This window comes from Dreissena polymorpha, chromosome 11, assembly GCF_020536995.1.
Source record: "Dreissena polymorpha isolate Duluth1 chromosome 11, UMN_Dpol_1.0, whole genome shotgun sequence".
Lineage (NCBI taxonomy): Eukaryota > Metazoa > Mollusca > Bivalvia > Myida > Dreissenidae > Dreissena > Dreissena polymorpha.
This window is the reverse complement of record NC_068365.1, coordinates 59,466,858-59,482,314: the sequence shown is the minus strand read 5'-3', so window position 1 is coordinate 59,482,314 and position 15,457 is coordinate 59,466,858. Positions and strand designations below refer to the sequence as shown.

Genomic DNA, 15,457 nt, shown 5'->3' with positions numbered 1-15,457 from the left:
CATGGTGGTCAGGTGAAGTAAAACAATCATATGAGGGTTGTCTCATTTTGTGACTTGCCAGGTATACATGTATGGAATTCAAATTCTGGATATGGTCCTCGCTCTAGGAAAACTGGGCATGTGCATAAAGTGACATGCCAGATTAGCCTGTGCAGTCTCCACAAGCTTATCAGGTACAGTAAAACACCTTTCACTTAAGACTCGAATTATATTAACTTGCTTTAAACACAAATTTTAAAACAAACGGATATTTTAGTCTCTAATTAGCCTGTACGAACTGGGGACCTACAGTTCATACCATATGTTTGTAATGCCACCAAGACATGCTCCTGCGTATATCCATAGTCATTCAGTGCAGCAAGAACATGAGGACGTCTCAAGAATTCCTGGTTGCTAGGAGATTCAACACCAGCAGTCTGGAATATACCAAACATTGTTGTCAATAATCATACCACATCAATGTTAGGCAAATTAGTGTTGATATTTTGTCAAAGAGTTATCACAAATGTCACTACCGTAATCATTTTGTTAAATATTTATCAAAAATAAAGAGATCACGTTATGAAAGCAATACATATGAAGTTTTTTTTAAAGTGCTTTACGCAATTCATACTTTTTACCCACTGTCCAAGGATTTAAAAGCCATCCGACTTTGGAGAAAAGCCCTTAATAGGTTAAATATATGAGGTCCAGTTAAATCAGCATCATTCTGGGGAAAACTGGGCTAAATGCATTAATATAAAGTGTCAGCACATATTAGCCTGTGCAATATGCACAGATTAATCAGGGACATCTCTATTTGCCTAAACTGGATTTTACGTTTGAAAGAGACTTCCTATACACTGCAAATACCTTAAAAGCGAATAATATTGTTATGGATAAGCCTGTGCATACTGCACAGGCTAAATCACTTTAAGCACATGAATCAAGTCCAGTTTTCACAGAACGTATGATCAGACCATTTTCTCTCCCATCTTGTGAGAACTTCTTGTTAAGCAAGTTACTTGCTTTTTATCTCAATAACTTAGAGTGGTACATGTAGGTAAAAGAGAGTTCAGGATATAGTTATTAGTAGAGAAAAAGAGTTCAAACAATCTTGAGGAAAGGAAATGGAATTTGGTTAACGATGAACAGTGGTAAAAGCAGGTGAGCAGAAGTAAACAACACAGAGCAACTTTGCAATAAAATAGGACACCTGTAACAAGGACTCTAATGCACCAACATTCCACTGGGTGGAACAAACTCAGCAAATGTGAATAAAACTGAGCAAGGTGCACAAGTTCAAATGCTCATCACTACCCGAACCCCCTCCCCCAAGTTTTATCACCATGTCATTTATTGCACTGTCGGCTATCTCTAGCATGAACACTGGGTTAGGGTCATATTGTTGATAAATGAATAATTTTAAATATTTTCAAAAATAAATCAGCTAATAATTTCCAAAAATGATCAATGATACATGTAATAACAAAACAACATTTTCATAAAATCTATCCTAACATCAAATTAAGATTTTCAGAAATTCAAGTACAAGTAATATTAATATTAATTTTCGAAAAATGTTTATTAAGGCTTTTACAATAAGCTCCGTGTTTGGACGCTATATTTATAGTAATACTAATACATGTATTTTCAAATTTATCAATCAAAAGTGTTTCAAATACTTTTTAATTGATCAATGATGACCATCTATAAATGATATAATATGTAAAATATTGTCTAAATCACAAAATAAAAAAATCATTGTTTGAATAATACACTATTATGTGAAATCAGACATTACTCTTAGCATAAAATGTTTTTTCAACAAAGAATATAATACAAGTAAACCTGTTGTATTTTTTGTGTGACAACTTATAAGTTAAAAGACACTTGCATATATAAATGCATCATATCAATTCACATTATTGTTTGCATGCAAAATCTGGTCTGGTAATCAGACCCATTCCCAATGGAAACAAGAGTGCAAAACTGTCACAAGATATGCCGGTTTGAAGGTTTGTGACAACTTGATAACTTTACCATGACCCATATTTGAACTAGACCTACATATCATCTAGATACAACTTCTGTCAAAATTTGGTGAAGATCGGATGAATACTACTTCAATTAGAGAGCGGACACCATGCTCAATGCTTGAAATGCACAAAGTGACCTCGTGACCAAGTTTTTGACCCGGCATGACCCATATTTGAACTTGACCTAGATATCATTTCGACACAACTTCTGACCAAAGTTGGTAAAGATCAAATGAAAACTACTTCGATAAGAGAGCGGACACCATGCTAAATCCTTGAAATGCACTTAGTGACCCCGTGACTTAGTTTTTGACCCAGCATGACCTATATTCAAACTTTACCTACAATGAAGACATTGTCTAGATATAACTTCTGACCAAGTTTGGTGAAGATCGGATGAAAACTACTTCAATTAGAGAGCGGACAACATGCTTAATCTTTGAAATGCACTAAGTGACCCAGTGACCTAGTTTTTGACCCGGCATGACCCATATTTGAACTTGACCTTGATATTGTCTAGACAAAACTTCTGGCCAAATTTGGTGATGATCGTATGAAAACTACTTCATTTAGAGAGCTGACACTATGCTTAATCCTTGAAATGCACTAAGTGACCCTGTGACCTAGTTTTTGACCCGGCATGATCCATATTCGAACTTTACCTAGCTATTGTCTAGATACAACTTCTAACAAGTTTGGTGAAGATTGTATAAAAACTACTTCCCAGACAAGATCATTTATGGCCACTTTTGACCTTTAAACTCAAAGTGTGACCTTGACGTAGCAGATATCGTCGTAATTCTTTCACATGACACACCGTCCAATGATGGTGAACAAATGTGCCAAATTATTTTAAAATCTCACAACGAACGACATAGTTATGGCCGGACAAGCTCATTTATGGCCTCTTCTGACCTTTGAACTCAAAATGTGACCTTGACCTTGTAGATATCGACTAATTCTTCCGCATTACGCACCGTCTAATGATGGTGACCAAATGGGCCAAATAATTTTTCAATCTCACAATAAACGACATAGTTATGGCCCGGACAAGCTCATTTATGGCCATTCTTTATCTTTGAACTCAAAGTGTGACATTGACCTTGGAGATATCGACGAAATTCTTCCGCATTACACACCATCCATTGATGGTGAACAAATGTGCCAAATGATTTTAAAGTCTCACCCTGTGACCTAGTTTTTGACCCGGCATGACCCATATTCAAACCTGACCTAGACATCATCTAGATACGACTTCTGACCAAGTTTGGTGAAGACCGTATGAAATTTTAGGGACAGACAGATCGACCGACAAAGTGGCTCCTATATAGCTCCCAGTACAAATGGTAATGGGGGTATAAAAATACACCCAGAACATTAAATAAACAGTCTGGGATAAAAAATCATAAAATTATATTGATTTCAAGTTTTGTGTTTGCCTCCCAATTTATGTAATACAGTGTTCAAGCATCATTTATTGATTACTGTCATCATGTGTGAACATGACAATTTAATAGCTACATGATACAAAGACATGGGCCTAACCCTGGGAAAACAGGGCTTCATGCCCGTACATCAGGTATTGTTCAAGATTAGCCTATTCAGTGTGCGCAGGCTCATCAGGGACCACACTTTCTAATGTTATTAAGATTTTCCTTTAAAAGAAATCTGTTTTAAACACAAATTACATTATTGTAGTTTTAAGTGTAAAGTGTTGTCACAGATTGGACAATGCAGACTTTTTGCACATGCACTCTGCCTGATTTTCCCAAAACGCAGATCGTCAATAAAACATGTGCAAACAAGCTGCAGGAAATCACAGAACCAATAAATGCTTTACAGCAGCTGTGGCATTTACGAAACGTCTATATAATTGGCTTATGTTATTGAGCTATGTAGATTTTATTTAAGGATCATACAGTACACAATTTGTATGGGTCAGTAAAAATATTTGATAGGCAATTATTACTTAATATGTGATATGTTTTAACAGAAATCAAAACATTCATGTTTAATTGATTGAATTCATTTAAATGACTGAATAATTATGAGTAGCAAGTATGAAATAAACAGCAATATAATACTGCATCTAGATAGGAAATCCAGTAATAAGTATGAGTTTGTCATCTATCGGTTTTCCATTTATATTTACCGGTAGGCAATATTGGTAATTTCCCTGTACATTCTCATTACGTTGAATTGTTGCAGTGTCATGTACAGTTTCAAACCACACACACAAAGTTCCTTTGTTCAGGGGCAAGTGTGTGTGTGTGTGTGTGTGTGTGTGTGTGTGTGTGTGTGTGTGTGTGTGTGTGTGTGTGTGTGTGCGTGCGTGCGTGCGTGCGTGCGTGTGTGCGTGCGTGCGTGCGTGTGTGTGTATGTGTGTGTGCGTGTGTGTGTGTGTGTGTGAGGGGGGATATGGAGCTAAATTACCTTAAGATAAAATAAATTGTGCATTAACTGTATACTGTTTCTAATTTGCCTTCAGATTGCAAAATAAACAACGTTTAATGAAATCTGCAATAAATCATGTAACATATCAAATAACAAAACAAGTCAGCAACAGTCCATATACTGTACACAATTTAATCCGGTTAAGATCTCATTCTTGATTGTTCTTTATAACGATAAGATCAAAATCATAATGGACAGCAAACAACCTGAACAATCAACAAAGCAAACAATCCATTGTTATACACAACTACATGTACATGGATATATTTGTAAATAGATGATAATCAGCTCAACTATTGTTTGGCTCTGAGACTATGGTATATGCAAAAGGTAAAATTTTAATGTAATTTTAATCCATAGAAGTTGACAACAATAAGTTTAAAGGGACTGTCAACCGCGAATGACGAACATAGGAAAGTTCTAAAATACCGTATGTTTTTACAATTAATAGTTTATATTGATTAAAATTTCACGAACTGGTATATTACATTCCTTGAAAAAAAGTTCATATTTTCAGTATATTCGGTAATTAAATTTAGCGATGTGAAATCGAAAGTACATCGCGAAAATAGGTGACTTAACGATATACACACTATAAATAACGCCAGTAGATTAATCATTATCGTCATGTGGTAAACCCAGGAATGCAAATTGTGCATGCGTAGTGAATTGTATATTATATACAATTCACTACGCATGTTCACAAAGTTTCTCTATAGCCATATAAGGAATACTGCCACGCCCCCTGGCGGCCATGTTTTTCAAAGGACCGGAACAATTTTTGAACTCAACCAACATATAATTTAGACAAACATTTTGACAAAGTAACATGAAGATTGGGCATCAAATGTGACTTCTACAGTGTTCACAAGGTTTTTCTCTTTTTTTTTTACCTAGTTACCAAGTTTTTAACCCAACATGACCCAGTTTCGAACTCAGTCGAGGTATCAATGGGACAAACGTTCTGACCAAGTTTCATGAAGTTCAGACCATAAATGTGGCCTCTGGAGTGTTCACAAGGCAAATGTTGACGACGAACGACGGACAAAAGGCGATCACAAAAGCTCACCATGAGCACGTTGTGCTCAGGTGAGTTAAACAAGAGCACCGCATAACGGGTGCCACGCTCGGCTGCGGATGCAGTTTTTAATAAATGAAAGCTTGTCAGAATTTTTTATTAATTTTTTATTTTTAGAGGTCACAGTGACCTTGACCTTAGACCTAGTGACCCAAAAATGGGTGTGGCATTTAGAACTCATCAACAAAAATTACCTTTCTTCAATAGTACAAATAAAACATGATTCCTTGATGCATCTTCATTATTTGTCCTGAGCTCATGCTTCTTTAAGTCAATGTTTGCTCCGCATTCTGAGAAAACTGAGCTTTATGCATGTGTCCTCCCAGATAAGCCTGTGCAGTTGGCACAGGCTGATCAGGGACTAAACTTTCCGCTTAATTTTTTTACTTAACCTTTTGCTTTAAAAAAGTCTAAGAAAACAAAAATCCAGTCTAAGTGGAAAGTGTCATGCCCTGAGAAGCCTATGCAGACTTCACAGGCTTATCTGGAACTAAATTTTTTAAATCATAAATTTCAACTTTTTAGAAAAAGTTTAGCACCTTGAAAATGACATTGAAAAGCATACAGTTTCTTAAATTAAAATAATATTGTATGCAGTTGTAAAGGTAACAATGCTTTTGTTAATTAAGCATGATTTAATTTATCGATCTGAAAAATGTGGTATCACTGTCATACCAATATCTTTTCTGGCCAAATTGAGTTAAGACAAAATGATCTTTAATTAATACATTTAGGAATAGAAATATCGACTTCAATTTGTTGTTGTGCTTAAGGGTTTCAACCACAAACAATACCATCAATATGCGTCATTTATTGAATGGAGACAAAATGTCAAGGGACATTGAAAATATTTGAGGTGGTACGCAAACTTTAACATAGATTTATCGATAATATGCATATTCTAAATGGAAAAAGGGCAATAAGTCTTACAAAATGCTTGCTACAGTTGTCTGCTCTTTTTCATAGATTGGGGTCATGTTGGTACAGAAGTTTGCAAACTATTAAAGCAATATGTCAAGGGACATTGGAAATATTTAAGGTGGTACGCAAACTTTTACATAGATTTATCAATAATATGCATATTCTAAGTGAAAAAAAAGAACAAAGGGCCATATTTCTTACAAAATGCTTGATACAGTTGTCTGTTCTTGTTTTATAGGTTGGGGTCATGTTGGTAAAGAAGTGTGCAAAATATTAAAGCAATATGTCAAGGGACATAGGAAATATTTGTAGTGGTACGCAAACTTAAACATTTGCACGCACACGCCGACACCGGTTGAGAAGAATAGCTCCACTATATATATATACTATATATATATTTTTAGCTTGACTATATATATATATATATATATATATATATATATATATATATATATATATATATATATATAGTCGAGCTAAAAATGACAATAGTGGGCTAGTACATTCACAGATATATTTCATAAGTGATAATAGCCTTTAAATTATGTTTAATAGTTTCGTTATCGAAAGCCAAAGACAATGCTTTTAAAGATATTATGCCCTTTAAGACAAGGGCTGTTTGTAAAACATGCATGCCCCCATATGGGCTGTCAGTTGAAGCGGCAGCCATTGTGTGAATACGGTTTTTGTCACTGTGACCTTGATCTTTGACCTAGTGACCTGAAAATCAATAGGGGTCTTCTGCCAGTGATGCTCAATGCATCTATGAAGTTTCATGATCCTAGGCCTAATTATTCTTGAGTTATCATCCGGAAACCATTTTACTGTTTGAGTCACTGTGACCTTGACCTTTGACCTAGTGTTCATTGTTTTATGTATATCGTTACACCACGAATTAAAATCAAAGATATGACTATTAGACAGGCATTGAAGTGATCAAAGCCAAGCACTGTTGCTTGATCTGCTAGAAAGGGTAGCCGAACTAACGCTTTGTCCATAATTGATCTCAAAACATATTCGTAAAAGTTGAAACAAAAATGTTACAATAGAGAATGGAAAGCTTATTAATATATTTTCATTTTAATTCATACGTGGTTCCCGTTTTCAATGATATTGCACCATGTTAAGACACGATGTGGTACGATAAGGTATAGTATTATGGTGAATACTTCGGCCACATGGATAGCAGAACGCAATGTATTATTTAAAATTAATTTTATTGTTTTCATTAGACGTTTATCATTGTTGAACTACTGTTTATTAAAATTATTAAAATTATCAATATATACGTGACATAGCGATAAATCACAGTTCTCATCCATGTATGTGTTTGAAATTTCAAAACTTTTGATTGTTGAGTGGCACCACACTGGTTGCAAATATCTTAATCGCATTTTGAAACAAGTTCCATTACAGTAATCGAGATATACTCGCTATAGCAAAACGTTTCAGTTAGTTGCATAATTGCATACACCGTGGTCATCTAAAGTGAGTTCTATCTGCATTTTCCTTATGTTAAATTTAAATTTAATTGAAAATGATTACATGCTTTTCCCAGTAATCACTCAAAGAAAAAAGAAGTGTTACTGGGCTCCTATTAAAATATATTTAAGTTTATTGACATTCAACAATTAGCATATTACTATATCACGAGATGCAACTAGAATTTGTGAAAGCATGCAGTGAACGTATATTGGAATGAACTAGCTTTTCTAAAAACATATTTATTTACTGGTACAAAAAACTGACCCATCTATTATCCCTTCAAAATCGTATAACATATCAACCGATAAATGAAACTATGATTGATGGATAACATGGACAAGCCGAGATTTGACAGTCGCAAGTTCTAAGCATATAACGATCATAAAAAAATATTTCATGAAAAGCATAGAAGTTGTTGGAATCGCCGCGCTAGTAAAAAAAGGCCTTGTTTATTAACAGTTTTATTTGGAGAATTATATCTTCAAACAGGGGTCAGAGTAGCTAAACACTCAATAATATAAATTGAAGTGGAAATTAATTTCTAATACTACCTTAGCCTACACATGACCATTTTCTGATCAGCATGAACGTTTTATTTGTTCTTTTCAAACCTGGCGCTAAATGACGAGGTAAAACAAACAATATCTAATTAACCAAACAGGACACATTGATAGTTGAATACTTCATGCTCACTTTTGACCTTGACTTAGAACCGACGTGACTGAGTAATGTCTTCTGCACAGCGTCTAAATGACGAACACATGTGTTGGAATTTTTATGAATAAACTTTTAATAGAAAAAGAGATACCGGTAAGGCACAGACACAAAAAACTTACGTTCGGACGGAAAAAGGTATTTTTTTAACCGCCGCCTGCTTCGCCTGGGGAATTCTAACATGTTAACGTTTGACATCAAAATACAAAGCGATATCAAACCAAACTGACATTTTGCCTTCTTTATGCAAATTATGCAAATTACCGATAATGGTATTTGTATATAAATGTAGATACGTTCGTATTCTTAACGGGTAGTAAGACGAGAGCTCTCGTAAGTATTTTCAGCCATATAAAATCAAGTTATTATAAAGATATTGACCTCTGGAACGATAACAGTACAATGTAAAACTAGAAAATACTATTGTTGCAATACTATACCTGCGTTTAGCTATCATAATTATACGTCACAGACTCCAGAAAATAGCTTTAAATGACTGCTTAGGTATTCCAGCCATTTTACAGGTGAATTGTAAACAATATCCAATAAACAATACGTGTAGCTCATCATCATCATCATAATCATCATCATCACCATCATCATCCTCATCATCATCATCTTGACTGTTAGGCCGTTGGAGAGAAATGCGGAACGACGATACATAAATCCTCCTCCAGTCAGGTCTGTTGTGTGCTGCTAAGAGTAGTTCATCCATGGGAATGGATGCATGGCTTTTCTTCTGACGGTCTCGACGTCGACCTCCCTCTGGCGTGCCCTGGAGAACAGTTTGCAAACAAGCTGCAGGAAATCACAGAATCAATAAATGCTTTACAGCAGCTGTGGCATTTACGAAACGTCTATTTAATTGGCTTATGTTATTGAGCTATGTAGATTTTATTTAAGGATCATACAGTACACAATTTGTATGGGTCAGTAAAAATATTTGATAGGCAATTATTACTTAATATGTGATATGTTTTAACAGAAATCAAAACATTCATGTTTAATTGATTGAATTCATTTAAATGACTGAATAATTATGAGTAGCAAGTATGAAATAAACAGCAATATAATACTGCATCTAGATAGGAAATCCAGTAATAAGTATGAGTTTGCCATCTATCGGTTTTTCATTTATATTTTTAGCTTGACTATATAGTATATATATATATATATATATATATATATATATATATATATATATATATATATATATATATATATATATATATATATATATATAGTCGAGCTAAAAATGACAATAGTGGGCTAGTACATTCACAGATATATTTCATAAGTGATAATAGCCTTTAAATTATGTTTAATAGTTTCGTTATCGAAAGCCAAAGACAATGCTTTTAAAGATATTATGCCCTTTAGGACAAGGGCTGTTTGTAAAACATGCATGCCCCCATATGGGCTGTCAGTTGAAGCGGCAGCCATTGTGTGAATACGGTTTTTGTCACTGTGACCTTGATCTTTGACCTAGTGACCTGAAAATCAATAGGGGTCTTCTGCCAGTGATGCTCAATGCATCTATGAAGTTTCATGATCCTAGGCCTAATTATTCTTGAGTTATCATCCGGAAACCATTTTACTGTTTGAGTCACTGTGACCTTGACCTTTGACCTAGTGTTCATTGTTTTATGTATATCGTTACACCACGAATTAAAATCATAGATATGACTATTAGACAGGCATTGAAGTGATCAAAGCCAAGCACTGTTGCTTGATCTGCTAGAAAGGGTAGCCGAACTAACGCTTTGTCCATAATTGATCTCAAAACATATTCGTAAAAGTTGAAACAAAAATGTTACAATAGAGAATGGAAAGCTTATTAATATATTTTCATTTTAATTCATACGTGGTTCCCGTTTTCAATGACATTGCACCATGTTAAGACACGATGTGGTACGATAAGGTATAGTATTATGGTGAATACTTCGGCCACATGGATAGCAGAACGCAATGTATTATTTAAAATTAATTTTATTGTTGTCATTAGACGTTTATCATTGTTGAACTACTGTTTATTAAAATTATTAAAATTATCAATGTATACGTGACATAGCGATAAATCACAGTTCTCATCCATGTATGTGTTTGAAATTTCAAAACTTTTGATTGTTGAGTGGCACCACACTGGTTGCAAATATCTTAATCGCATTTTGAAACAAGTTCCATTACAGTAATCGAGATATACTCGCTATAGCAAAATGTTTCAGTTAGTTGCATAATTGCATACACCGTTGTCATCTAAAGTGAGTTCTATCTGCATTTTCCTTATGTTACATTTAAATTTAATTGAAAATGATTGCTTTTCCCAGTAATCACTCAAAGAAAAAAGAAGTGTTACTGGGCTCCTATTAAAATATATTAAGTTTATTGACATTCAACAATTAGCATATTACTATATCTCGAGATGCAACTAGAATTTGTGAAAGCATGCAGTGAACGTATATTGGAATGAACTAGCTTTTCTAAAAACATATTTATTTACTGGTACAAAAAACTGACCCATCTATTATCCCTTCAAAATCGTATAGCATATCAACCGATAAATGAAACTATGATTGATGGATAACATGGACAAGCCGAGATTTGACAGTCGCAAGTTCTAAGCATATAACGATCATAAAAAAATATTTCATGAAAAGCATAGAAGTTGTTGGAATCGCCGCGCTAGTAAAAAAAGGCCCTGTTTATTAACAGTTTTATTTGGAGAATTATATCTTCAAACAGGGGTCAGAGTAGCTAAACACTCAATAATATAAATTGAATTGGAAATTAATTTCTAATACTACCTTAGCCTACACATGACCATTTTCTGATCAGCATGAACGTTTTATTTGTTCTTTTCAAACCTGGCGCTAAATGACGAGGTAAAACAAACAATATCTAATTAACCAAACAGGACACATTGATAGTTGAATACTTCATGCTCACTTTTGACCTTGACTTAGAACCGACGTGACTGAGTAATGTCTTCTGCACAGCGTCTAAATGACGAACACATGTGTTGGAATTTTTATGAATAAACTTTTAATAGAAAAAGAGATACCGGTAAGGCACAGACACAAAAAACTTACGTTCGGACGGAAAAGGGTATTTTTATAACCGCCGCCTGCTTCGCCTGGGGAATTCTAACATGTTAACGTTTGACATCAAAATACAAAGCGATATCGAACCAAACTGACATTTTGCCTTCTTTATGCAAATTATGCAAATTACCGATAATGGTGTTTGTATATAAATGTAGATACGTTCGTATTCTTAACGGGTAGTAAGACGAGAGCTCTCGTAAGTATTTTCAGCCATATGAAATCAAGTTATTATTAAGACATTGACCTCTGGAACGATAACAGTACAATGTAAAACTAGAAAATACTATTGTTGCAATACTATACCTGCGTTTAGCTATCATAATTATACGTCACAGACTCCAGAAAAATAGCTTTAGATGACTGCTTAGGTATTCCAGCCATTTTACAGGTGAATTGTAAACAATATCCAATAAACAATACGTGTAGCTCATCATCATCATCATAATCATCATCATCACCATCATCATCCTCATCATCATCATCTTGACTGGTTAGGCCGTTGGAGAGAAATGCGGGACGACGATACATAAATCCTCCTCCAGTCAGGTCTGTTGTGTGCTGCTAAGAGTAGTTCATCCATGGGAATGGATGCATGGCTTTTCTTCTGACGGTCTCGACGTCGACCTCCCTCTGGCGTGCCCTGGAGAACAGTTTTGCGCAGAGAGTCGTGCCTGGTGACGTGTCCAAACCAAGCAAACTTTCGTCGTTTTACGGTCGCCAGTAGGGGCTCTTGAGGACCAACAAGTGTTGCAGTCATGTTCCGGACGTACTCGCTGGTCTTGTGCTCCGTATAGAAGATGCGGAGCAGTCTTCGTACTGTGTCAGCGTGAAGCGACCAGGTCTCGCAGCCGTAGACTAGGATGGAAACTGCGAGGGACTTGGTGGGGATGCTGATGAAACTGCTTGTCCAAAATCTGCTCAGTCTGGCCATCGCTGCGGTCGCCATTGCAATTCTTATTCGGACCTCAGCGATACTTGTACCATCCTTGGACAGGGTTACGCCCAAATACTTTAAGCTGGTCACTCCTTCTAGCTTCTCGCCGTTCATGGTGATGTATGTGCTGTTGTTGGTAATGCTGTTCACCATTATCTTCGACTTTTTCGTGCTGACCACCATCCCGAATGCTCTTGCTCTTTTAAAGAATCTGTTGGTGTGATCTTAAAGTTCACTGCTGGTGTCACTCATGAGGAATCTCAATTTGGCGATGGGTCTTCCACCTATGGATATACAGGTGTGGTGGTCAAGGAAAGTCTCTTGCATTATTTGTTCAAGGAAAACAGGACGGGAGAGAGTCCTGAAGAAATCCCCCTGATGTCCGTTGATAAGTACCGCACTGTTGGCGTTTCCGTAGAGTTCTTCAATGACTTGAACTTGCCCTTCGTTAATGTTAAATCCTCTCATGACATGCATTGGCCATCATGCCACACGCGGTCGAAAGCTTTCTTATAGTCAATGAAGTTGTGGAAGAGGTCACGTTGGTGTTGATGAAGCGTAGCATGACTTGCTGATACTAGGGATTAGACTGATGTTGCTGTAATTCTCTCACAACTTGGGGTTGCCATTTATCGGTAGGGGTTTGAACAGTGACAGGGTCCACTCATTGGGCCACTTCTTTTCCTCCCTGATCTTTTAACACAGTGCCGTCAATGCTACTGTCGTTGCCTCTAATGTGTGCTTAATCAACTCGGAAGAAACGTTATTCACTCCCGGAGAGTTCATGCCTTAAGACAACGTATGGACAGACTTTTGTCGTCCGCTTCTGATCTGGGATTGCTCTGAATGAGACTGGAGGCCGGTTAGCGCGGATAGTTGTAGAGTTCACCCCATTTGTTTAGGGCTGTGGCACTCTTGGTAAGGAGTTTCCCGTCAGCGTCTGATATAACACTGGCCTTGGGCTGACTGGTCTTCGTGAGGGTCTTGAGGGTGCTGTATGCCTTCTTACTGCTGCCTGCGGTCATCTCTTTGTCGATTATGATAGATTGTTCTTCAATCAATTTCTCATTGGCCTCTTTCATTTTCTTTCTTACAACCCTGTTCGCTTTCTGGTAATTTGCCTTTGAGTTCAGGCTGGTGTACTTCTTATGCATAAGCTCTCTTATTTTGTCACATAGGTCCATGATTTCGTTCTTCATCCATGGTACGTTCTTCCTTCTTTCTCTCCCAAGCACTTCTTCAGCCGATGAAAGTAGGATATGTTGTTATTGCTAATGGTGTCGATGTTATTGTCTTATTTTTTCACGGGTGCAAACTTACCACCTATCTGTTCTTGAAATACTTCTGTTATCACTGGATCGTTCAATTTTCCCTGATCAAATCTAATGCGAGTATTTTTTTGTGATGCGCTTGCTTTTTAACTTCATCTTGATGGTGGTGAGCACTAAGTCACGGTCACTTCCGATGTCTGCGCCAGGAATCGTTCTTTTGTTCGCCTTGTAATACAACACTAGACCTGGTGCGGCGCCAGAATGAAACAGATCTGGTTTTGTACATGCCCGTTTGAAGCATGCAAGGTCGCTGTTCTTGATGGTTTGTGTGGGTGCAGCGTGCTGGCCTGGGTCAGTTTGTGATGACCTCAAGAAGGCTCAAACCTCGGTCTTTGGTCTCCTAAGCAAAATCTACCTACTGCCCCTGATCAGTCTTGGTAATCGTTTGGTACAACCTTTGCGTTCCAGTCGCCTTGGACAATGAGGATGTTTTTTTTTTGGGTCCGTGGCTATGGTGCGCTCTAATTATTCATAGAACAGTTCAATCTCCTCGTCTTTGTAGTCAGCTGTTGGTGCGTAGATCTGGATGATTGTGATGTTGTTAGGTTTCGATGCTAAACGGATGGACATTAGTCTGCTGGAGACCAGGATACAACTGATAACGCTGTTTACTACCTTCTTCCTTACGATGAAACCAACCCCGTGACGATGTATAAAATCCTCACCGCTGAACCATATCTTATTCCCTTTGTCTGTTTATTTTTCTCCGATTCCAAGCCACCAAATCTCGGCTAGTCCGATAGTGTCCAAGCGGTAGCGCTTCAGCTCGTGCGTCGGTTCATGGACCTTGCCAAATGCATCGAGTGTTCCTACGCTACATGTTCCTATGGCTGTTCCGTTTGTCGCCAACTTGGATTATTTCCAGTTGCTAACTTGTCGCATCCGTCCTTTAGTCTAGCGGTGGAGTGCGCGGTCGTTGTTATTACGGGTCCCGACCGATCCGGCTTTGGTATTCTGTATTTTTGTTCTTGTCATTCTTTTTATTGGACTTAAAGCAATATTGGAGGCGCTCGTCTCCGCTCCAAGAATATGCAACTGTCAATTATTAATAATTACACCAACTGAATTGATGTTATACCTTGCTTTCAACATCAACACTGATTTTTCATTTGGGACAGGTATGTGGTACTTATTTACAATATTCGAGGGTTATCAGATGTCCACTTGGTAGGAATGACACACACACCTCCTTCTCCATGCAGATTTTACAAACACGCTATTCTTTTAGCTTCTCGTGATTAACAGAACCGACATCTGAAATAGCATATAAAAAAAACACAAGAAATGAGTTCGTTTCGCGCACCAACAAATGGACATTGACGGGGGGGGGGGGGAAACATTGAAACATTCATATAATTTTTATGTAACTTATGTGACTCATCATTACGTATTTCTTGTAGTAATATCAATTATTTTTA

The 15,457-nt window shown here is 36.7% G+C and overlaps 1 protein-coding gene across 4 annotated transcripts in view; it reads right to left on the bottom strand.

The window, feature by feature from the left end:
* The window catches only part of LOC127849559 (baculoviral IAP repeat-containing protein 7-B-like), a 166,785-nt gene that overhangs the window by 35,825 nt on the left and 115,503 nt on the right, over window positions 1-15,457 (bottom strand). The gene's annotated exons all lie outside the window — the stretch shown is intronic.